General features: G+C 41.6%; 1 protein-coding gene across 4 annotated transcripts in view; it reads left to right on the top strand.

Annotated features, from left to right (window-relative positions):
- Positions 1 to 25,895, top strand: part of MAMDC2 (MAM domain containing 2) — a 170,517-nt gene that overhangs the window by 1,612 nt on the left and 143,010 nt on the right. The window lies entirely within an intron of this gene.

Here is a 25,895-nt window from a genome sequence, read left to right as displayed (position 1 = left end):
TCCTTTCTTTTGCTTGTGCCACCCCATTCAGAAGCCTGATGTCCCAGGTCACCGGGACTGGAAAATAGCCTCTTTTAAAAAATGCTGCAGCATAAAAGAGATCAGTTAATCTCCTTCCCCTCTCAGTTGTCTTCAGGCCCCCAGATTATCTAATCTCCCTGGAGAAGGTGGGGGCCCAGACCCCTGCTCAGGATGTATAAAGTGTCATCACAGCTTTTCTGCCTCAGGCTTATCCTTGGGGTTTTGCATATTTTAGCTTCCCTGACGTTGGCAGGAAGGTGATGTTAACCCCAGTTTCCAGAGGAGGGAATCTCAGTCTTAGAATAGACAACTGGCCCACGTACCAAGGTAATCAGTCAGTGGCCAACTCTGAACTGACTAGATCAGGGAAAAAACAGGAGGAAACTACACAGTAGTAAACGTTATTTATTGCCAACACTTGCTAAGTCTTCAGTACCAAATACTTAAGGATAGCTGGAAAAAAATCAATTCCTGATTTATTATTTGAGGAATTCCTACCTTGCTGATTGCCGTAGGGAAATCTCTTTCATCTCATCACCCTACTCCTTTCCCTGTTCTGATTGTGTGTGAAGCATGTTGAGCAATGGCCTGGGCCACACAACGGGCTTTGGAGAGCATTATTCTCTAGCACAGTGCTTTAGCTGCATCAGAATTGTCTGGGATGGGCGGGGGAGGGGGGGGGTTGTGGTGGTATTAAAACAGATTGCTGGGCCTCACCTCTGAGTTTCAGAGTCTGTGGGTCTGGAAGGGTGCTGAGAATTTGCATACCTAGTAAGTACTTAGGTGATGTTGCTAGTCAGGAGATCACACTTTGAGAATCACTGACCTTACACATCCCCCTACCTCTGCTGGTGGCTCTGCGCAGGGCTAGGACCAGGGTAAAAGAGCCACTTGCATGACCCTGAGAGTGAAAACCTCCTTCAATCTTGTGCCCTAGACACCCCTTTTGCTTCACCCTAGTCTGGCACTGAGAAAAGGAAATCAGCATCACCCCTTAATCCAGGAGCCTCAGTCCTGTGCCCCCATTGTCAGGCCTCTGTCAGGATGGTGGCCCCAGGCAGCCTGCTCCTGGGTCAGTGGGCAGGCCACATCCCGCCACACTCGACTGCTGTCCAGACCCACAGGAAGTACTCTCTGCTGAGTTGGCACCTCTGCACCAGTGGCAGTTTAACAGTGCCCCTCCAGGAAAACAGGAAGATGCTTATAGGGGAAGGTGATTGCGGTTTACAGCGTATAATGAAGGCACTGTTGCTTTCCTCTTTGCTTTCTTTCTAACATCTAACAGTCACTGCTTTCTGGCTCAAGGCTGGGACTCCTGGCTTGGCTGGGGGAAGGTAATTCAGTCGCCTCTGAGCATTTCTATGGGAGCAGGCCCATTAGGCTTCTGTCCTTACAGATCGTGTTTTTCAGTGGCCAGAATTTGGACGTAGCAGTCCACTCCAGAGGTGCAGTGAGGTAGGTGTGTGCCAGCTGCCGTGGTTGCCTCCTGAGAAGGCATCACTAAGAATTTCTATTATAAACCCATTGCTAGGTTGGTAAATTAAAGATAATGAAATTGTTCCAAGCTGAAATTTGGCAAGCTGTTCGCCAGCCTTTCTGCAAATTTACTTCAGCTGGCTGTAAAAACCCTTTGAAACTAGTTCCATCCACCTCTGTGTGTTGCATGGCAGCATAGAGCTGTAAGTTTCAGTGACTTTTGCCTAAAGAATTTGGAATGCAAATAGCACTTTCTTTGATGTCCTTGGTCAGTAGGTTAATTTATGGTGGAGCAATCAATGCTAAAGCCCAGTGAAGAGGGTTAAGTGGAGAAACAAATCTGCCAATTAGAATTTCATTCCCTGATAGCTCAGTCAGTAAAGAATCTGCCTACAGTACAGGAGACCTGGGTTCGATTCCTGGGTCAGGAAGATCCCCTGGAGAAGGGAATGGCAACCCACTCCAGTATTCTTGCCTGGGGAATCCCATGGACAGAGAAGCCTGGTGAGCTGCAGTCCATGGGGTTGCAAAGAGTCAGACACCACCGAGCGATTAACACCTTTGCCTTTTTAGGATAGGAGATTCACATCAGGAGTTGTCTCAAAATACCTCCCAGCTGCCCAAAATTGTATGTGAGGTCCACCCCTTTGATTTATTTAGTGTATTAGGTCTCTAAGCCTTTCTAGTTACAATTCCAGTATCCGTAGCTCATGGCCATTTTGAAATATGCTTGATCTCCTTTCACAAAATGGATGAGTTTTGACAAGGCAATGTGTTGACTTGATTGCGCTCCACCATGGAGGGTGCCCCCGGGGAACAGAGGATGGCATCAGAGTAGCCGAGCATGTACTAGAACCTAGTCTCATCTACTTTCCAGTTTTGGCAATGTGGTCTTGTTTTCTTGACTTACCTCCATGTTTTTGGTAGAATATTTTCATTTTCTCTCACTTGTCAAGCAAGTGAGATTGTATCAGAATCAAACTTTGAAATTGCTTCTAAGATTTAGGTTTGAATTAAGTCCTGGAAAGAAGAGACCTATTTTATCCTATAAAAATCTTCATTCATTCATTATCTCAAAAAATCTTTATTCACAGTTCAGAGAATATTGGAACCCCTTTAACAGTCATCCTCAGCAGAAATCAAGATTGTCAGTTCCACTTGCCCAGTGCCAGCTGTGGGGGCCGAAGCCCTTCGGCTGAGGATTCTTGGAGACTGTAAAGTTGGCCTCACATCAGAATAGTCATGATTCAGATTAGCCATTGGATGGATTTTGGCTTTGTTCTGATTTTTGGGCACCTCGGTTTAGTATCTTTAAGCTGGCTCTGTGAGGAAGTCATTGGAGGAACTGCAGGAGGAAGAAAGTAAAATCCAAATCCAGGCACTACTCGTTTATTAGAAGTTTGGGGCACTAAAGCACCCCAGAGAGTAAGGCAGATGTGGACATACGTCAGGTAAAAAAGGAAATTCAAAACACTTGTTGTAGAGGAGGTGGTTTTTTCCTACAGCAGTGGGGGTCAAGGTTTGAGGAAATGTCTAATACAGGAAGAATTTGGATGGTATTTGTACCTCGGAGCAAGTGATAGTATCTGTGGCAGGCTGGCCAGCTAGACGTTTGCATTAACCAAGGGGGTGAGAGTAGGGTGGTGGGGTGGTGGTAGAGTGTGCTGAAATCTCAATGTAAGTACATGCCTTTTTCTCTTCCTGTCACCCTCCTTTCTTCACCAAACCCCTTACTTCTCTCTTAAGGACACTTACAGTCACTTGGTCAGCTGAGTTTCAGCTCTTTACTCAGTCATGTGCTAGTTATTATTAATAGTGATAAATCCTGCGTGATATTTCTTGAGGCCCAGCTAAAGCCAAAGTCTGGTCAGGATCCCAAAGACCTTCCTGAAGGAGAATGATCAGTCTTCCCTTTCTGCAGATTATAGCTCTTTTCCTGATTCTGGGAGAATGGCTCAGCATCCCACTCTGACATCACCCTGAGTTCATCCAGGGAATTCCCACCCTCTGGACCTGTTTGAACCTGCATCACCTCTGCTGGTTGGTCTCTTGACACCCTCTCTGCTGAAGCACAGCCCCCACATTGTGCAAAGGCTGGGAGCAGCACAAGACTGAGGTGTTCCCTGTATGCCTCTTGGAGAAAGAGTCGACCTCAGGCCACATTCTTCCTGCAGTGCCACAAGGGATTCCTGGGCCCACCCAGGCTACTTCTGATGTCCAGTCGAACCTGGCTCTTGTGAGCTGTGCCTAAGCATGACCTCAGTTGTGTCCTGGCTCTGCCCAGCATCCTAGATCCTAGGGCTGGGCCATGGAGTTCACCCAGTACAACCTCCTCATTTTATGGAGGAGCACACTGGAGCCCAGAAAGGCTCAGCATTAATCAGGCTCTATATTGATGCTGCTGGTGCCTTCTAGGAGGCCCCTGAGCTCTCAACCCCTCAGTTTTGGGGCATGTTCCTAACCCTTGGCCTCCATATCAATCTGAGTTCCCAGGTTGTCTTACATGGCTCCTCCACTTGGGACTTAACCTACCTGGACTGGTAATCTCTCCCTGCTCCTCCCTGCCATGACTCACTTCTCTGAACATAGGCACTGTCTAGCCAGCCTTCTTCCTATCAAAGCCAACACCCAGTCTGGGTCTTCTCTACTCAGGTTAGAATTGCTGAATGGGAAGTTGCTACCTAGTTCCTGGCCTGATCCCTAACAAGGTGTCCTAGATTTGGGATGTTTGCCTTCTCATAATCACAGAAGTCAGCTATGGTCACAATATATTGGGAGGAAAAAGTAATCTCTTGTCATAGGACTTTCTGCTTTTATTGTCATCTTCAAATCTCTTAGCATGCAAGCAACCCCCATGTTTTATGACTTGCATTTTGGGATATGGTATTCATAAAAAATCCTGATTCTTAAAATAACAGAACCTTTTTGGTAGGTCATCTCAGTAACAGTCCTAATTCTGTCTTATTAAATAGCATTTGATTTTTAAGAAGTTGATTAAAATGCATGTATGTTAATAGAAGTGGTGGGTATCTCGATGCATAAGATCAGCAGACAGTTGAATGTGTCTTGGGCATTTTGACATGGCATCACCAACTTGATGGACATAAGTTTGAGCAAGCTCCGGGAGCTGGTGATAGACAGGGAAGCCTGGCGTGCTGCAGTCCATGGGGTCACAGAGTCAGATGCAACTGAATGACTAAACTGAACTGAACTGAGCATTTTGGTTGGTCAACCCTGATTTTCACCTCTGCCAATTATCCCACCACTCTCCCTCAATTTCTCTTGTGTGTGTCTTAATCAACTCAGTCATATAAGTGTATTCATACATTCAGATCTAGGCTCTTGCGGTGTTTGATTATATGTTTAATTTTATACATATGTAGGTATGTGTATGAAATATCTAGAGAAAGAAGGTGGTGCTGAACACAGAACATATTGCTGGTGATAAATGAGGAAGTTATTTAAGAGCAAAGAACTTCCACAGTATATCAGAAATTTCTATCATATCCATTGTGTGTGTGTGTTCAGTCGCTTAGTCTTGTCCAACTCTTTGCAACCCTGTGGACTGTAGCCTGCTAGTTTCCTTTGTCCAAGGAATTTTCCAGGCAAGAACACTGGAGTGGGTTGCTATTTCCTATGCCAGGGGATCTTCTGGACCCAGGGATTGAGCCTGCGTCTCTTGTGTCTCCTACATTGGCAGGTGGATTCTTTATCACTGAGCCCCCTGGGGAGCCCATCATATCCATTAGGCCATAACCTAATTAAGTAAAGCATAATGTCACACCTAATATCAACAAAGCACTCCTGACAAAAATGGAAATTTATCGAGAAATTCTTACACCTATGCCAATGGTTCTTAACTCTGACTGGACATTAAAATCACCTAAATTTTTCTTTAAAAATGGTTGTACGCAGGCCCTACCACAAGAGATTCTGATTTACTTGACCACATACAGGGCCAGACTTGGCACTGTTAACAAACAGACATTAGTAGATGAACAAACTCCCTATGTGATTCTGATACGTGGCCAGGGTTGAGGACAGTGACGAGAAGAATGGCCAACTCCTCCTTCCTCTCCCCAGCCAGATGTAGAAAGAAGGAACGTGCTGTTACTAAGGATCCTTTAATGATTACCGATTGCCAATAGAATAAAGTACAAACTGCCTAGCTTGGCACTCAGGGGCCTTTGTAATTTACCCTCAGTTATATTTTTATTCCTCCCCCCCGCCCCCCGTTAATCCCCAACATGCTCTTCACTCAATGAGCTCTTTACTTTCTCGCCTCCTTGCTCTATTTGTGCTGTTCTGTACATCCCTGTTATCCTGCTTTTTCATTCCCTGGCTCCATCCTGGCCTATTTAAATCTATCTGTGCTTTAATGTATGGCTCTTTTTTGAAATAGTCCTTGAGTTTCCCAAGTAAATAAACTTCTCCCTTTCCCCTTTGTTTCCCCTTCCCATGGCTCTCTTCACTTTCCATTTTGTAAATCTTCTTCTTAGTGTCTCCTTATTGGAGTCCCCACCTCTTCACCTCATCTGAGTTATGCTTTGAGAACAGGGATCACATACTTCCCACAGCACCTGACAGTGTGTGGTATCAACAAACATTTTGAATTTAATCAATCTCGAAAGCGCTTATTGAGATCAATTTCTTAAAAAAAAAAAAAAAAAAAGTTCCTGACATTTTCCCCTGTAAAGAAAGAGGTTGTGTTTAATAATCCTTCCTACCATAAGACTTCAAAGACTTTGGAGTCTTCTGTTGCAATTTCCAAATATAACAGTGAAGCAGTATTTCAGTTTACCTCACCAATACATGATCTGTTTCATCCCTGACATACCAATGGACAAATAGCCCTTGGATTATTTACCCATCAGGACTGCCTGAGTCCTTTGATCCTCTGCCATCACAAACAATCACAGTGCAACCTGGAGAGAGACACTGATGGTCTAAAAAGTATTTTTGGCAAAAGATGATCAAATTTTGGACTAGCTATTGAGAGCTGTTGTTTCTAAGGAACTCATGTGGGAGACATAAATAGTACCTACCCTGATGGGTAAAAGCATACAGGGATATTTGTCTGTTACTTGAAGAAAGGAATCTTCCATACTGATGTGACTTATGGAGAAATTCAGTGACGTCTGCAAAAATATTTGCTTTTTCTACCTTGTGAGACATTTATCTGTGTTTTTAGGGAGGGTTCTGAGTTTATGAATAAAATAAAACAAGTGGTATCATGCCATAATTTCATAGTATCATGAATGAATCATATCTTTTACAAAAAACACTTCTAAAGAATATTCATTCTGTCAACACATATTTGCATACCCACTATCCGTCAGGCACTATGTTGGTTGTTGGAGTACAGATAGTACATGGAATACATTCACAGTCATGATCCCTGCCGTTTGCAGGCACCTTAGACCAACAGGAGCAAACACAAATCTGTAATTATGATAGAGAGCAAAAGGAATTGTATACTAGCCCAGGATCTTCATTGCAAACAGCATAAGTAGACTGTTTAAATTAAGTGCAAAAGAAGTTTATTGGAAGGGTATCAGTTAGCTCTTCGAATCAGCAGGAAGTCTAGAGATCTGAGTTACATTTGGGCAAGAGTAAAGAGATATAATGTGTTGGCGAGATCCCACTGAAGGAACCATTTGTGTGACTTTGCCATGATTGTTTACTATTGCACCTCTGGACCTGCCTGTTCATTATACTGTAGACAAGAAGCAGTGTGATGCAGTCTGCTCTCCAGTTCAGTAGCTGAGAAAAGGGTTGATTTGAGGAAGACAAGATGATAATGGGAAGGCTAGATAGGGAACTATGCAGTGGTTCAGCTAAGAGATGATGAGGCTTGAAACAGGAAAAAGGGAGTAGGGGTAAAGGGAGAGTAAATAAAGCATGAGAACAGGGACTCATCTGGCAGGACTTGCTTATTGATTGGGTGGGAGTAATGAGTCAGATAGAGAGTGACTTCCAGATTTCTAGTTTGGGCAGACATATGTTTGAGGGTGTCAACAGTTGAAGAATTTCAAAAGGAAAGTTGTATTAGAGTAGAAGAAGGTGTGTTCAATTCTGAGTTACCTGGGAAACATCCAGGTGGAGGTGTTGAGCAGGACTCTGATGCAAGAAGCTGAAAGTCAGGAACAGTCTGGGTAGGACTATTCCCACTATGGCTGTGGGAATCTTCAGTGTAAAGATGGTGGTTGAAACCTTGAGTATAGACAAGATTCCCCCAAAGAGAATGTAGAAAGTGAAGATAGCAGGAAGCTGAAGGTGGAGCCTTAAATTCATGTTTAAGGATCAGGCATAGGAAGGAGATGGCGGAAAAAAGGAAACAGAAGGAAATTTAGACATAGAGGAGGAGAATTAAGAAAATACAGGGCCGCATAAGCCAAAGGACTTTGTAGGGTCAAAAGGAGGAGGTGATGAACAGGGCCCAGGGAAGCCGAGAGGTGGGCGCTCTACGACTTGCCTGTTGAAAATAACAGTTAGGTGCTCACATGAGTGAAGTGTCAGTAAAGCGCTCAGGACAGACCCTGCATGCCCTGGTGGAAGAATGAAGGGAGAGTGTTGACAGCGGAGCTCTCAGCAAAGAAGTTCAATGTTCCCTGTTTCTCAGAAAGAGGTTTACCCATACCTCCGAAGAAACTTGTGATGAAGGAGTTTTTGTTTTTCTTTTCCTTGTTTCTTAGGAAGACTTGTGCCTGTTTGTAGAGTGAGAGGAAAGGATTAGTCAAGAAAGAAAGTTCAGGAGACAGTAGGACCTCCTCACTAGCCCTAGAGTAGACCCAGTTTCCACTTTGACAATTTGGAAACCTCAAGAATATTTCTTTAAAAAAAAATATTTATTTATTTTTGGCTGCATCAGGTCTTCATCGCAGCATACGGGATCTTTCATTGTGGTGTGCGGGTTTCTCTAGTTCTGTCACAGTCTTAACTGCCCCGCAGTATGTGGGATCTTAGTTCCCTGACCAGGGATCAGAGCAATGTGGATTCTTAACCACTAGACCACCAGGGAAGTCCCAAGAACATACAGATTTCTTCAACTGGCATAACCCTAGAACCCTCCATTGAGTGGCTTGATAACATTTGTGTCAGCTTCAAAATGTGTGACATTTTATTCCTATTGTAAATCTAGAGGGTATAGGAAATTGGGCTGAATCTGCGGTAGTTAGGATGCATCCTGGAACTTACTTAATAAAAAGCAAAACCAAACCTTTAGAAGTTACAGAATGTTTGGGTATTGGGAAACTTTAACAGCGTAGCATATTGTATTTCTGTGTTAGGAACGGTTCCCAGTGAGAAGTGTGAAGTGATACCTAGTGAAACCGTGACACGATAGCTTCCTGTGCCGCCATGGTTTGTGACCCATAGGTGGCATATCATGGTGCCTGTCTAGTATATTTATTGTCATTATCTGTAACCATCATAACAACCAACCATCCCCGAGGTGGTTATTATCAACATTTTACAGATGCGAAAGTAGGAGACACAGAGAGATGGAGGTAACATGCCCAGCGCCATACAGAGTCAGGATGTGGACCCAAGCATATCCAACTCAAAAGACTTGCGCCTCACTGGACCCTGGGCACCTTCCCATCAGAATAGGTTGATACCTTCATACTTCCAGAGGTCATCACCATGGGAGACAGACCTGAAAGATTCGTGCTTCCCTAGAGACAGTGGGAATCCTCTGCAAAATTCTCATGGTGTCCCAGCATTCCCACTCTGCCCTGGGTTTCAGGCCCCAGCTACAGCCAGCGTGCCTTCTATATGGTAGTAAGCCTTTGGAATCAAGCCAAGATAGGGAAATATACTTTTACTTATTTTTTCCATAATAGATTATAAAGTTTAATTTTGGAACTATTTGAGGATTCTCTTCTCAGTCCTCAGCATAATCTTGGCAGAGAACTTCAGGGAAAATTTACGACCTGACCTAAAATACTTTGGCAGTCTTAAGGAATACTCCTCAACTTCAAATTCATCTATTCCTACTGTGAACAAATTAAAAGAGTACACAGATAGATGTGTTTTTGCAAGCCAGTTGCCCCACTACACTACACGAGCGCTTATTCCATTACTCTTAACAGAATGGCAATATTGCTATCCAGCAACATTATACAATATTGTGATATATAACTTAGCTCTATGCTCAGAAAAATTTCCATTCCTTATTTGAAAAACTTTTGCCTCACTGCCAAGGAGAGCTGAAGTGTTATTTGGGGCCATGCTTGTAATGAAGATGACTTTAATATGCTCTAACTTCACCGAGAAGCTGCATTCTTGGCTTACCAATGTTTTATGACTAAAACCATATTGTCTGATATCATAACTTAATGTTTTCTTTTTTAAGCTTCTGCAGATTTCTTCTAATTTTGACTTTATGAAAAAAATGGGTAATAGACTGGAGTGTTTAAATTGTTTTGTGACTCTACATTAGCCCGTTTTAAAATATAAGCTTTATGGAAAGCCTTTGGCTTTCCACTATAAATCCTAAAAATTGGGAATAAGCATATGAAAATCTTTTTCCTTTTCCACAAATTCTGTTGCGGAAAATGTGAGTTATGCATTGGTACCTTGTTTAAAAAGAGAAAATACTGAAGAGTAGAACCTTTTGAACTCACATTTTAAAAGCTCTAATATATCATAGGTTACATGTTATCTTTGAAGATTTTCATCTTCATTGTCAACATGAAATAGTCAATAACCTACCTACATGTGGTTCTTTACTGAATCAGTTCAGTTCAGTTCAGTCGCTCAGTCGTGTCCGACTCTTTGTGACCCCATGAACTGCAGCACACCAGGCCTCCCTGTCCATCAACAACTCCTGGAGTTCACCCAAACCCATGTCCCTTGAGTTGGTGATGCATCCAACCATCTCATCCTCTGTCATCCCCTTCTCCTCCTACCCTCAATCTTTCCCAGCATCAGGGTCTTTTCAAATAAGTCAGCTCTGAATATTGTATAATAAAAGAGAAATTATATTGAAGATAACATACCTGAAGATGCATAGTTTTGTCTTGGGTTTTAATTTGTTTTTTTGTCATTGAGGTGTAGTTGACATACAGTACTATATCAGTTTAAGGTGTATAGCATAATGATTTGACTTACATATGTATCATGAAATGATTACCGCAGTAAGGTTAATAAACACTCATCATCTCATATCAAATCAAAATAACAGGTAAAGAAATTTTTTTCCTTGTGATGTAAACACTTAGGATTTACTGTTTTAACTTTCCTGTGTAACATAGCAACAGCACTAATTATACCTATGCTGCGCATTACATTCCTAGTACTTTATCTTGTAGCTGGAAGTTTGTACCTTTTGACCATGTGTGTGTTTATTCACCAAGTCAGGTCCAACTCTTTGGGACCCCATGGACTGTGGTATGCCAGGCCTCCCTGTCCCTCACCATCTCTTAGACTTTGCCCAAGTTCGTGTCAATTGAATTGATGATGCCATCCAACCATCTCATCCTCTGTCACCCCCTTCTCCTTTTGCCTTCAATCATTCCCAACATCAGGGTCTTTTCCAGTAAGTCAGCTGTTCACATCAGGTGGTCAAAGTATTGGAGCTTCAGCTTCAGCATCAGTCCTTCCAGTGAATATTCAGGGATGATTGCCTTTGAAAGTGAAAGAGAAAGTCACCCTTTAGGATTGACCGTTCTGATCTCTTTGCTATCCAAGGGACTCTCAAGAGTCTTCTGCAGAACCACAGTTCGAAAGCATCAATTCTCTGACACTCTGGCTTCTTTATGGCCCTACTGTCACATTCATACATGACCAATGGAAAGACCATAACCTTTGGTGGCAAAGTGATGACTTTGCTTTTTAATACACTGCCTAGGTTTGACTACCTTCACCCAAATCCCCCTCCCTCCCAAACCCCACCTCTGGTGACTGCAAATCTAGTCTCCTTTTCTATGAGTTTGTTTGTTTTTGAAGTATAATTGACCTACAACACTATGTGATTTCCTGTTGCACAACATAGTGATTTGATATTTTTTATATTACAAAATGATCACCACAGTAAGTCTAGTTACCATCTGCCGCTGTACATACATATTACAGTATTATTTACTGTATTCCGTACAGTGTACTTCCCAGGTGGTGCTAGTGGTAAAGAATCTGCCTACCAATTCAGGATGTGTAACAGACACAGGTTTTATCCCTAGGTCAGGAAGGTCCCCTGGAGAAACAATAGGCAACCCACTCCAGTATTGTTGCCTGGAGAATCCCATCCCAGGGACAGAGGAGCCTGGGGGGCTGCAGTCCTTAGGGTTGCAGAGTCAGACATGACTGAAGTGACTTAGCCTGCACTCTGCACTCTGCATTTCATCCCCATGACTTATTTGTTTTGTAGCTGAAAGTTTGTACCTCTTAATCTCCCTCACCTATTTCACTCATTCTCCTACCTCTCTCCCCTGTGACAACCACCTGTTAGTTCTGTGTATCTATAAATGGGTTTCTGTTTTGTTAGGTTTATTCATTTTTTTTAAGGTTCCACATATAGGTGAAATCATATGGTATTTTTCTGTTTTATCTCACTCAGCATAATATCCTCCAGGCCCATCCATGTTGTCACGTATAGCATTATTTTATTCTTTTTTATGACTGAGTAGTATTCCGTTCTGCATACACCACATCTCCTTTATCCATTCATCTATTGATGGGCACTTAGGTTGCTTCCATATCTTGGCTACTAGGCATGCATGTGTCATTTTTAATCTTGCGCTTGTGAAATAGGACTTATTTGCTTTACATACACATAAACTCTAAAGAGTGTTCTGTAAAATGAGACTCTGAAAGCTATAGAGCATAAATTCCAGGTTTTTAAACCACTCCCATTATTTAAAAAAACATATCAATAATTATCAATGATGTCATGTTCCATTTTGACCCAGATGGGCCTCTTGTCTGTCAAGCATGCCATTAAGCGACTTTTGGAGAGGATGAAGGCAACCTGTTCGCTTCATAACAGCTGAAAATGGACAGCTTAGTTGTCAAAAAAGTTTCTTGGCCTCTCAGAATATCTCTCATGCCTCTTGCCTTTCTATGAACTCAGCTACTCACAATAAAAATTGCTGGGAGATGAAAAGGGTGTGAAATGGTTTATATCTTTAATTAATTCCATTCATTTGTCATTTTGGCGAGCAGGAAGTCATTCACAAGTTTGCGACAATATTCTGTCATAAAATAAGTTTGGACACATTAATGGGCGATCTCTTGCTGAGCATAATATTGGCCTAGTAGTCTAAGATTTGTTAGAAAATTAATGAGTCTTGGAAAAATAGATAACATTCACCATCATTCCATCCAAATGTGCAGTGAATCATGGCTTGCACAGTAGACACTGAATTTGACACTCAAGTGATTTAAGAACTTCTCCTTAGAAACACTGGACAAAGGAAAGATCCTGGAGAGTAAACAGCAGAGACTCAGAGTTCCAATCTCTTTTAGCCTTGATCACCAGTCACCAGCTGAATGACTTGCCATCAAGGTTTCCCTAGCCAAGCACTGAGGATGATGACTGGTGTATTTTATTTAAATATTTTGAAGAATGGACTCATCAATTTTTTTAATGTTTTTTTAACCATTTTTTAAATGTTTACCCATAGATCTTTTTTCATAAAGACCATTTGCAAGCATTTACTGAGCACTGGGTGAATGTGTTGGCATTGAGCCAGAAGACCCAGTAGATGAATAATGACAACTATTTTATCCAACACTTATTGGGCAGTTCTTATATACCAAGCACTTTGGTAGATGCCTTGCATGTATAATCTCACTGAATTCTTGCAGTGACCCAGTGAGGAGATACTCACTACAGATGAAGAAACTGGGATTTAGAGTTTTTTGGGTTTTTTTTTTTTTAACGTTCCCAAAGTCACAGAGCAGGTAAATGATGAAGCCTGGATTTTAACCTACATTTCTCTCCAAAGACTGGGAAAAGAATCATTCTGCCAGTTTGTTTCCACACTCTCCCTTAACATGGAGCCTCAAAGCATCTTTGGGATAGAAATAATAATGATACTTATAAGTAGCTAACTCTTAAATACTCATCTATATACTATTGGGGTCGCACAGAGTCGGACACAACTGAAGCGACTTAGCAGCAGCAGCATATACTATTCTATGTTTGATGTTATTAACTAATTTAATTGTCCCAACAGCTTAATGAGTTGAGTCTTATTTTCATTCTCATTTTAGGGTTAAGGGAAGTGAGGCATCCACAGGTAACATACCTGTAGTCACAGTGATCCCAGCTGGCAACACTATATTTTGTAACAGGTCTTCTGGCTCCAGTCTGTGTTCTGTGAAGGATATAGCAATTATAATATTCTTTTTTTTCCCACTGCACTTTGAGGTGAGAAGCTTTTCTCCTTAAGTTCTGATGTGAATGACTAAGAGAACCATGTAAGGACATTCTTTCAGATTCTTTCATACACAAGGGCCCTATCACCAAATAAATTCTAATCTGAAGAAATTTTTAATCAGTCCTTTTCTTTAGAAATGGCATGGGACCCTGGGACAACAGAATTCCTGCCTGGTTCCAAGTTCTAAATGAGGTTACAATGGGAACTCCTGTGAGAGACTCATACTCCAGGCACCCCCATGACTGCCCCGCATTCTCTGGACAAATTCCAGTAGAATTTATGTTCCCTGATAATCTTATGGTCTTGTTTTGAAAATGTGTCAAGTATCCTCATACCAAGAAAAAGAAAAGAGATAGAAGTGTAATATTTGTCTTCTTGGGTTATGGAGCAAGGAGCTCAAATCAGTAGGGATATAAGCAGGAGACACCATATAAGCAGAAAGACAATGAAAATCCCTCATCCTTGGAACAAAGGCAACGAATGACCCCCTGATCAAACTTACTTTGTAAGTTAGCTAAAGAAATACATGCATCTCAGTCTCAAGTTTTTCTTTTCAGTCATGACTACATATTTATTTGTTTACTTTTTAATGTCTAATTACTTTTTAAAAAATTTTATTGAAGTACAGTTGATTTACAATGTTGTGTTAATTTCTTCTGTACAGCAAAGTACTCAGTTATATATCTATATGTAGAGAGAGAGATATACATAGATTCTTTTCATATTCTTTTCCACTATGGTTTGTCACAGATATTGTATATAGTTCCCTGTGCTATCCAGTAGGATACTGGTGTTTATCCATCTTGTGTATAACAGTTTGCCTCTGCTACTCCCAAACTCCCATTCCTTCTCTCCACTCCACCACCTGCTGCCATTCCTTGGCAACTGCAAGTCTGTTCTCTATATCTGTGAGTCTGTTCTTGTTTCATAGATATGTTGATTTGTGTCGTATTCTAGATTCCACATAAGAGTGATATTTGGTTTTGAGTTTTGACTGAAAATATAAAAACTTATGAGTAGTTAGCAGTGAAAGCATAGCCCTAGGCAGTTGATCAATGAGTTTATATCTGTCTATAAAATGCAAGGGCCTGATGGACATTATACTAAGAGGCTCAGTATTCAATTCTTAGATGATTGGTCAGTTGTTTATATGGTGCTATAATATATAGTATGGAAAATTATCTGTCAATGAGATCCTCAGGCATGAAATAATAATAATGACCATTTAGTCTCTATGCTGAAGATACTATGGCCATGTTATCTCCAAATCCTATTATAATTTTATATGATCCATGTGGCCATCTCCATTTTAAAGACACAGCTGCTGAGAACCAGCAAGGTGACTCAGCCTGCCCCAGATCACACAGCCATAGCAGAATAGGTCCAGGTCTGTCTGTGCCAAAGCCAGTGTCTGTTCCATTGTCTTGCCACTGGGTGTCTGACACTGGATTTGATGCTGCAGGGGCTTCCAAAGAAGGGCAATACCTAACTTCTGCCTTCTAGAAGGAGTAGGATTCCAGCCTCTCCGAGGCTATTTTGACAACCTCTTCTCCCAAACCAGCCTCTCTACCTCTTGGTCTTTGCCATCATCCATCATGAACGTCTCTCCCAAACTCCCCTTGGACTAGGGATTGCTCCCTAGTACCTGACCTCATCATGGTTAGACATTTAGGGAGGGCTTATTAGACTCAACAGTGAAAGTGAAAGTTGCTCAGTTGTGTCCAATTCTTTGTGACCCCATGGACTATACAGTCCATGGAATTCTCTAGGCCAGAATACTGGAGTGGGTAGCCTTTCTCTTCTCCAGTGGATTTTCCCAACCCAGGGATCAAACCCAGCTCTCCCACATTGCAGGCAGATTTTTTACAAGCTGAGCCACAAGGGAAGCCCAAGAATTCTGGAGTGGGTAGCCTATCCCTTCTCTAACAGCTCTTCCTGACCCAGGGATCAAACCAGGGTCTCCTGTATTACAGATGGATTCTTTACCAACTGAGTTATCAGGAAGCAGTTCCACTCATATTTCTCCCTCGCTTCCTGTAAGCTCAGCTTTCATGATCCTCTCCCGTTTTTGCTCCCTCCTGTTGGTTCTCAGTCATTTATGTTGCTCTTCCAAACCTAAAAATTTAGTCTTTTAGGGAACCTGGTGTTATTATCACAAAATCAACATCATGTCCCACTTCCCAAAGCTGGCTTTGGTAAAGTTCAAGTGGAGAGAAAGCTTTTGGCCACTAGTTCTTTTGGTCCTCAAGCCTTAAAAACAGATTTCTTCATCCTTTCTCCAGGGACAGTGTGATGACTCATAGTTCTGTTAGCTGAAAGAAATGCTTACAAGCCTCAATGGTTCTGTCCCCATGAAGCCTGCCCTCCCATACCTAATACCAATTCACAAGATCCTTTCCTGGTACTCAGGGCACTGATCAATAAAATAGGTGGGAATGTGCTCTAGTGCCATTTCCTATCCTGGAACCCTCTTCCCTCAGACCTTGATAGAGCTGTCTCCTTCTTATCACCCCAGCCTCAGCTGAAGTGTTACCCTCTTCCCAGAGCACCCCAGTTCCCATTTGACCTCCCTCATGGTCACTACCACATTGCCCAATTTTAATTCACTTTGTAGCACATTAGCTCTGATATTTTTCTTGTTTATCCAATCAAATATTTATTGTCTGCCAACCTGTTAAACTGTAAGCTTTGCGACAGCAAGGAAACTGTCTCAAGGAAACTGTCTCACTTGTGTCACTGTGGATTCTCCCATGCCCAACACAGTGTCTACAACCAGACAGAAACCCAATAAATATTTGATAAGTGGATGAACCAATCTTAGTCACTGTGGAACTTCTGCCTTAGAAATGTACAAAGGCCAACGCATTATCAGGATTTGTTGAATGAAAAGAAATGCCAGATGAGCCTGGGCATCACAGAGACATTCTGTGTAAGTGATGTGACTATCTCTAGGATATGTCTAGGCAGAGACTTCACATAAAACAGGTGAATTTTTCAGTTACATTTTGGTGCTGCTCTTACAGAGCTACCAACTTTGTCTTTGTCTGCCCGTCGGAGTGAGTGTTCTACTGGGAGAACAGAGATTTCTCACCCAGATACAGGATAGTATTTTCTTCTTTTAACAAATGTATTAAGCAATTTGTGGAACAAAAAAAAATATGGAAGAACATTTAAAAACTAAATTCTAAAACATTGCCCAAACAAAAATAAGAAGCTGTGTGTGTGTGTGTGTGCGTGCATGTGCCCATGTGTGAGCAATAAATCCTTAGTTAGTCTGTGGTGTGAGAATGACTTTTCAGAAAACTAGCTAGTTTCTCTTAGTACTGGTTGTGTGTATATTATTCAAGCAACTGTTGTAACTTTTTTCTCTTCCCCTAAGATTGGCCAAGCTGATACCTGAAATCTATCAGGGTAATCAGATTCCAGATCATATGGAAAAGATTTTCCCTTATCACAGATTTTTCTTTTAAGATCCCCAAACAGAAACCTCAGTGTGGAGCCCCTGAAGCAGTGTGAAAAGAAATTAATAAATAGTGGACATGAAGTCTGCCCGTAGCTCTCATATATTCTTGTAAAAATGCACACAGCATGTTGCATCTCTCCACCTTCTCTCTCTGGAGGTATGTGATAACCAGTATCACAACCAATGTTTTAGATTTGTGTTTCCCAGGCCCCTTTGGAATCACAACTACGGATCTTAGTCATTTATTGTGGGCCCGTGGGTGCTTCACTCATTTCATCTTACAATCACTCTCTTAGGTAGGTGGCATTCCCTCTAGTTTACAGTTGAGGAAATGGAAGTCTCTAGTGGCTAAGTGGCCTGCCTGATGTCACATAGCTAGAAGTGGCAGGACTGGGCAAGAGGTATCATGGTATCTACCCTGTCATAGCACTCCCATAGCCCTGGCAGTATTTTCAAACCTCTCTTCAAGCACTTGAAAGTGAAAATGTTAGTTGCTCAGACATGTCCAACTCTTTGCAACAGCATGGGCTGTAGCCCTCTGGGCTCCTCTGTCCATGGGGTTTTCCAGGCAAGACTACTGGAGTGGGTTGCTATTCCCTTCTCCTAGGGATCTTCCCCACCCAGGTATTGAACCCAGGTCTCCTGCATTTCAGGCAAAGCACCTATTTACTCTCATTTCATTGGCTTTATTCAAGAATTTATCTTTTCCCTTCTATTTTGCTTCCCTGGTGGCTCAGACCATAAAGAATCTGCCTGCAGTGCAGGAGACCCAGGTTTCATCCTTGGGTCAGGAAGATCCCCTGGAGAAGGGAATGGCTACTCACTCCAGTATTCTTGCCTGGAGAATTCCAGGGACAGAGGAACCTGGCTGGTTATAGCCCATGGGGTTGCAAAGAATTGGACACAACTGAACGACTAACACTTTCACTAGAAATTAGCATCCATGTCTCTTCCTTCTCTTAATCCTCTATATACTTTACCAAATGCTCTGCACATAATAAATCAGGGCCAGGGCTGGGGAGAAGTTAATGAGGCACTCACTTGGAGTGTAAAATTTAAGGGAACACTCTTAAAGTCACAGTCATATTTTTTAAAGCTGTTTTTATCTTTTGGCCCTTGACACGTTGCTCCATTCTCCATCCCCACTTCTGGCGATCACCAATCTGTTCTTTATGTCTGTGAGCTTGTTTTTTTCCCCTTACATTTCACATATAACAGCAATCACATGGTTTGGTACATGTCTTTCTCTGTCTGACTTAACATAATACCCTCAAGGTCTATTTGTATTGTTACAAATGGCGAGATTGTGTTCTTTTTATGGCTGAATATTATTCCATTGTGTATGAATATATGTACCACATTATCCTAATCCATTAACCCATTGATGGGCATCCAAATCTTGGCTTTTGTAAAGAGTACTGCAGTGAAAGTGAGACTGCATGTATCTTTTCAAGTTACTGTTTTCATTTTTCTTTGCATAAATCCACAGAAATGGAACTGCTCGATCATATGGATTATAGTTCTGTTTTTAACGTTTTAGGAGTCTCCATACTGTTTTCTACAGTAGCTATACCAATTTACATTCTCACCAGTAGTGTACAAGGGTTCCTTTTTCTCCACATCCTTGTCAATACTTGTTATCTGTGTTCTTTTTGATTATAGCTATTCTGATAGGTGTGAGGTGATAGCGCATTATGGTTTTGATTTTCATTTCCCTAATAACTAATGATGTTGAGCATCTTTTTATGTACCAGTTGGCCATCTGTATGTCTTCTTTGGAAAAAAAATGTCTATTTTAAAAATGTAAAATTAATACAAAGATTCCATGATGAACAAAATATTAAAATTTAAATAGAGCCTATTATACAGAGTGAAGTAAGTCAGAAAGAGAAATATAACTATCGTATGCTGACACATACATATGGAATCTAAAAAGATGGCACTGATGAATTTATTTTCAGGGCAGGAACGAAGAAACAGGCATAGAGAACAGAACCTGTGGACCTGGAGGGGGAGGAGAGGGGGGAGATATATGGAGAGAGTAACATAGAAGTTTACAATACCACATGTAAAATAGATAGCCAGTGGGAATTTGCTGTTCGATTCAGGGAACCCAAACAGGGCTCTGTGACAGGCTGGAGGGTGGGATGAGGAGGGAGGTGGGAGGGATGTCCAGGAGGGAGGGGACGCGGGTGTACCTATGGCTGATTCTTGTTGATGTATGACAGAAAACCACAAAATTCTCTTCATTTTTATGCCAATAAAAGATTTTGAAATTAAAAAAAAAATAAAGAGAGGCCCTGATCCTGAACTTGGCCTCCCTTGCTTAGTCCCAGCCCTATAAGAGCTCTTAAAATATATTGAATGAATGGATTGTAGAATTGGTGTTTGGCTTACATGAGCTAAGTGTGCCATTAATGATCTAGTGACGTATTAGTGTTCAGAATTCATTGGTGAATCAAGTGGACTAAAACTCTGGTCTTTCTTGCTGTCCGTCTGTCCATGAAGATATTGATTCAGCTGTACTGGTCACGCTCACCCCAGCCTGGAAAACCCGCCATAGTCCTGCTTCCTTACTAGCCTGAGCAGCGGTCTACCCAACAGGGGGAGTTTTCTTAACAACTCTAAATTAAAAACTGTTCTTGGTTGTCTAAGATACTGAAGTTCCTGAAATTTCTCTTTCATTTTGTTATCTTCCCACTTTTCTTATTCTTCTTGTTTAAGGAAATTGGAATAGTTATTTTGAAAGACACACTGTAAGATGTACGTGTGTGTGTCTGTATGTGTGTGTGTGTGTGTGTGTGTGTGTGTGTGTGAGATATATAGATTTTGTGTGTATGTATTGATATCTCTCTCACTGTTCCCATTGAGCTCCACCAGGGCTCAGTAAATAATAAGAAGCTCCGTAAATATGTGTGAATTTATCAATTGGATTGTAGGACATGAACTGTAGGAAAAGAATAGTTTAATTTTGAGTCTATTAGATTCATCTGAAGTCACCATTTTATAGCTGACAAAAAGCTTTATTCCAAAAAGACCAGCAGATCTAATTTGCTTTCACTTCAGTTAAGCCCATTCTTTCATGCTGTTTCCATTGTTTGTGTTAGGAACATTGAAGACTTAGCCAAACAAGGAATCTGTAAATGGAATGCAGTTGCATTGTCATTCACAGTAGCAATTAATAAGACAGAAATCTAGGGTCTAAGTGCCCACTGGGCAGCTTCTCATCTCAGTAAACTGGCTTCATTACAGAATGAATCACCACTTTCAGGGGAACTTTAGTCTCTCCAAAGGCTTATCTCTCAAAGTCATAGAATTAAAATGTTGAAAACAAGCTTCAAGTCCCAAATGGTCAGACCGACTAGAAATGGGGAAAGAGGTGCCCTTGCCACTGTGCCAGTGAGGGACTGGGAGAGGCGTCTCTGTCCCTCGAGTGTGGCTGTCTGATCTGTAGCTTGGCTGTTGTTGCTCTGGGCTCTAGACTGTTGAAAAGAGGGAACAATTGCCATCAGAATAAATCTTTCTATGCTTAGGTATAATCTACCTAGACAGGCTCAATTCAGAAAGACTTCACAGTTTTCAGAAGAGCAGATCATTCATTCATTCAACAAATGCCTACTGAGGACCTACATATGCCAGGTGCTGGGGATTCACTAGTGAACAAAATAATAGTCCCAGGGAGTGTGCATCTTGGCAGGGAGAGCTTGAGATAAATGATACAACAAACAACAGTGTGATATGGCAGATGGTGTAAGCTTCTTGGAGGGAAATGAGTCAGGGTAAGGATAGCTGTTTTGGCTCAAGTGGGCAGGACCGTGTGACCTAAGGCTGGAATGGTGTGTTTGGGAAAGGCAAGGAGGTCAGTATAGCTGCAGCCTGGTGAAAGAGGAGGGTAGGGAGAGGAGAGGAGGCCATACAGAAGTCTGAGGGCCAGATCATGTCAGCCTAGTGCAGGCCATGGGACTTAAGACTCTATTCCGAGAGATGGGAAGCCTCTGGAGGTTTTTAGAAGTAATGACCTGATATGATATATGACCTGATATGACCTGATATGATGTTTTATAAAAATCACTGTGACTTTTAAGTGGAGAAGAGCCAGTGCTTCAGCCTGGGTACCCTGAAGCCAGGTATAATCTTGCCCTTGTGGAGCTTATAAGTTGATGGAGAATTTTGGCAATGGGCACATAAAGAAATAAAGTCAGTTGGGGTACATTCTAAATAAAATGAAAGAGGGTGATGGGAAATCAGGAAGAATGGGACTGTCTGCTGTAGTTAATGGTTAGGAAAGCTTCCCTAGAGAGGTGATGTTGAACTGAGAACAGAGTAAGGAGGAAGAGCAATCATGCACCAGTGAGGGAGGGCACAGAGTATGCCAGGTGCGTGGCCAGCTGTGCAAATGCCCTGAGGTAGGGGCGAACTAGGGAGAGCGGTCAAGAGAGCGGCAGAGCCAGACCCTGGAGAGACACTCAGGTGACAGTGAGGAGTTTGGATTTTATTCCAATTGAAATGGACAGCCGCTGCAGGTATTTAAGTATGAATTCTATTTCAAAGGGCCTCTCTTCTACTTTGTGGAGAATAAATAAATGTGCCCTGAGAATGGAAATTAGGACACCAGCCTTTGCAATAATATATGTAAGAGATAATGGTGATTTCAATACTAGTAGAGCTTGTAGAGTTGAAGAGCGGATTGGGGATATATTTTGGAGTAAGTCAACAGTCAATTAATGCAATGGATGTGGAAGTATGGGGAATCAAGAATAACTTCTAGGTAATTGATTTGAGCAACTGAGTAGAGGTGTGCCATTTATAGAGATGGAGAAGAATGAGAGAGGGACAGATAGGATAATGAAGGGATAATGAAGGAAGGGGAATCAAGAGTTCTCATTTGACGTGTTACATTTGAAAGAGACCCTTGATGGAGCTTTTAGTGCAGATGTCCAACAGACAATTTGATATAGGTTTCTGGAGTTCAGAATAGAGGTCTGAGGGTGAGACAAAAATTTGGGAATTATCAGCATGCAATTAGTATTTATTGCCCAGGACTAGATGGTCATCTAGGGAAATAATATAAAGAGGAGCAAGAGGGTATAAGACTAAGCCCTAAGGATGTTCCAAAATTTAGAGTGGAGATGTGGAAAAGGTGCCAACCAGAAGGACTAAGAAGAGGGACAGGTAAGCAGAAGGCAAGCCAAGACAGAGGGGTGTGGTAGACTCTAAAGGAAAAGAGGTTTCCAGGTGTGCATATCCAGCTGTGTTGAATGCAGTGGAGAGATGAGATGAAGATAAACAGAAAATATTGGATTTGGAGACCACTGAACATTTTTGGTGATCTTGGCAAGAACAGCTTGAGTATAATAGAGAAACCAATTTTGAGTAGTTTCCCTTTGGCTGAAGGTAGGCTTCATGACCCCTCTATGAAGTCACTTGTAAATTTTTATCTCTTGGAGTACAGAGAAATATACCAATTTCCTTCTACTGTTGAGCAGACTGAAAATGGTTACATTCTCTGGTATAGAATTAACTAGTTTTTGGTATCTTCTGTTTCATTAAAAAAAAAAAACAGAGTCTTATTTCTTCACTTGTACTTATTTTTTCATTTGACTATTAATTTTGAAATTATGGGGCTCATAAAGGGGCCCAGAGGTAAGGATGTTGGTAACCCCTTTATTTTATTGATGAGGAAACAAGAAGCTTGGAAAAGTAGAATGATAGAGGCAGGGTAGAATCCAGGAATCTTTCAGCTTCACTACATGTAGCCCTTATGATTCATATAATTCTACCCCTCATTCCCAAATGCACCCAATTGAATAATATTAGATCAGTGGTCCCAGGTAGCTTGAGACAGGCATTCTACCTTCTAGATTGCTTCTGATCTGAGATGGTACTTATCAAATGGAATCTGCTTCATTGATTGGTCATGTTTTAGGATATTACAGAAGACTCCATTAATGAAAGTCTGAAAAACACTCCATGTCCTGTGTCTATGGCATGCACACTACTAAGATACTCTTTCCTGCTTGCTCAGATACAGCCTCATGCAGATTTCCAGGCAGGTACCAATAAACATCTCACATGACTGAGTGAAGCCTGTTTTTCTTACACATTTTGGATGGAAATTGCGAATGCTCCTAGCCTTAGCAAGCTTACGATGCACAATGGTGAAAACCGTACATTGAGCAAAAGGATAATAGATTCAGAGATCTTTGAAGATCTCTGAGTGTCTTTGAGATCAAGACACTCAAGTGGTCCTCAGCACCAGTCATTGACTGGCATGGTCTTTATATGAACTTATTACTTAAAGATAGGATTTTCCACTTTGGTAATACAAGTGGAAAACTCAAGTGTAGCTCTTTCAGATACCTTAAGAAAATTACTTTATGTGTGAGGAGAACACCTCTTAGCCTCCCTCTGTGGCTCTAATAGACCTGCCTGCCTATTAGGCTCACCAGTATGGTATCGTGGTATACATGTTATACATGGCTCACCAGTATGGTATCACTATGGCGACAGTTCTTTACCAGAAGCTGGATCAGAGAACCAGATCTCAACCTACCACCAGGCACGGCCCCATCTGGGGTCTGGTTATACTTAGCCATGTAGTCTATATAAGGCATTTATCCCAAGTCTTATTTTCAGCATCTACAAAAGGAGGAGAATTTCCATAAAGAGTGCGTGAGGCTCACATGAACTGATTTGAGTGGATGCACATTATAATCTGTAAAACATTATACAATTGTGAGCTGTTATAAGACTTACAAAGAGAATCCAGAACCAAATTAAGCTTGACAATTTAACATCTCAAAAGTATGAGAGACTATAAAAGTAAGGAAAATATTTACTGTAGTTAACTTGTGAATTAGGTGAAGGCACACATGTCTGCTTCTTAAAAGGCACAGTAAAGACTCTGCATCTAGGAAAGGCTGTATTCTGTGGCACTACCTGGAACTGGGGATCAAGGGAAATAGCATTTATTGTGTATCTCTTCTGCAGGCGGGGGTGGGATGGGGGGCTTTGGGCTAGGTAGGATTTAGCCAGTATGGAGACAAGGATCCTTCCTGTGAAAGATTTCAAACCAAAAGGGACTAGGAGGCAAACATCCAAATTCCAGGACAGAATGTGATATGTGTAGCAGAAGAGATATGAAGGTTCACAAAGTCCAAAGAGTGGAGCAGTTTTGTTAGGTAAGAGAGGGCAGCAGAGGAGTTTTCTTAAAGAAGTGGGATTTCTGATGTGCTGTGAGGGGTGGATAGAATGCTGAAAGTTGGGTAAGGCAAGCCAGGTACAGGGCAAATATACAAAAGTGTGTTGCAAAGTTTATGCCAGTATAAGAGTGGTCCAGATGGTGACTGCAGCCATGAAATTAAAAGACACTTACTCCTTGGAAGGAAAGTTATGAACAACCTAGATAGCATATTAAAAAGCAGAGACATTACTTTGCCAACAAAGGTCCATCTAGTCAAGGCTATGGTTTTTCTGTAGTCATGTATGGATGTGAGAGTTGGATTATAAAGACAGCTGAGTGCTGAAAAATTAATGCTTTTGAACTGTGGTGTTGGAGAAGACTCTTGAGAGTCCCTTGGACTGCAAGGAGATCCAACCAGTCCATCCTAAAGGAGATCAGTCCTGGGTGTTCTTTGGAAGGACTGATGCTGAAGCTGAAACTCCAAAACTTTGGCCACCTGATGTGAAGAACAGACTCATTTGAAAAGACCTTGATGTTGGTAAAGACTGAAGGCAGGAGGAGAAGGGGACAACAGAAAATGAGATGGTTGGATGGCATGACTGACTCAAAGGACATGAGTTTGAGTAAACTCCAGGAATTGGCGATGGACAGGGAGGCCTGGTGTGCTGCAGTTCATGGGATCACAAAGAGTTGGACACAACTGAGCAACTGAACTGAAGAGTGGTCCAACATGAAAGGAGCAAAGGTCAAAATGGAAAAATTATAACGGTGAATGTTTACTGAGTGCTTACTGCATGTCAGGCTGTCCTAAAGGCATTATGCATGCTTCTTCAGGAATCATCATAGTGACCCCATGGGATAGATATTGATGTCATTGAGTGGATGAGCAAAGTGGGGCACAGGCAGGTTGAGTAAAAAACCCATAGTTACCCTGCTAGTAAGTGACTGAAGCAAGACTTGAACTCCAAATAGTGTCATTCAGGAGTCTAAACTTTATACCACTGTGCTATGTCACATTCTCAGATTCTAAGAGATGAAAAGCTGAAACGAGAATGAAATGAGGCTGAATATCTCCTCTGGGGTTATACTAACATGCACATATTAGGAGCAGGTACAAGTGTGCTCTTATTTCAAAGACCAGTGTTCCTCTAAATTGGCACACAGGCTACTAGTGAGATGATACTTCAGACACTGCCCATTAGTTTTAAGAAGTTATGTATTTATCTTAATATGTATTTTGCATGTCAAAACTTTGATCATGGAAATTTTTACTTAGAATGATGCTATATTTTTTAAGATGGGTCAAAGAAAAACTTTATTAAAGAAAGTTATTAAGGAAAAAGTAAATAATAGTACAGTTGATGTACAG

Source organism: Ovis aries, chromosome 2, assembly GCF_016772045.2.
Source record: "Ovis aries strain OAR_USU_Benz2616 breed Rambouillet chromosome 2, ARS-UI_Ramb_v3.0, whole genome shotgun sequence".
NCBI lineage: Eukaryota > Metazoa > Chordata > Mammalia > Artiodactyla > Bovidae > Ovis > Ovis aries.
This window is presented reverse-complemented; position numbering and strand designations above follow the sequence as displayed.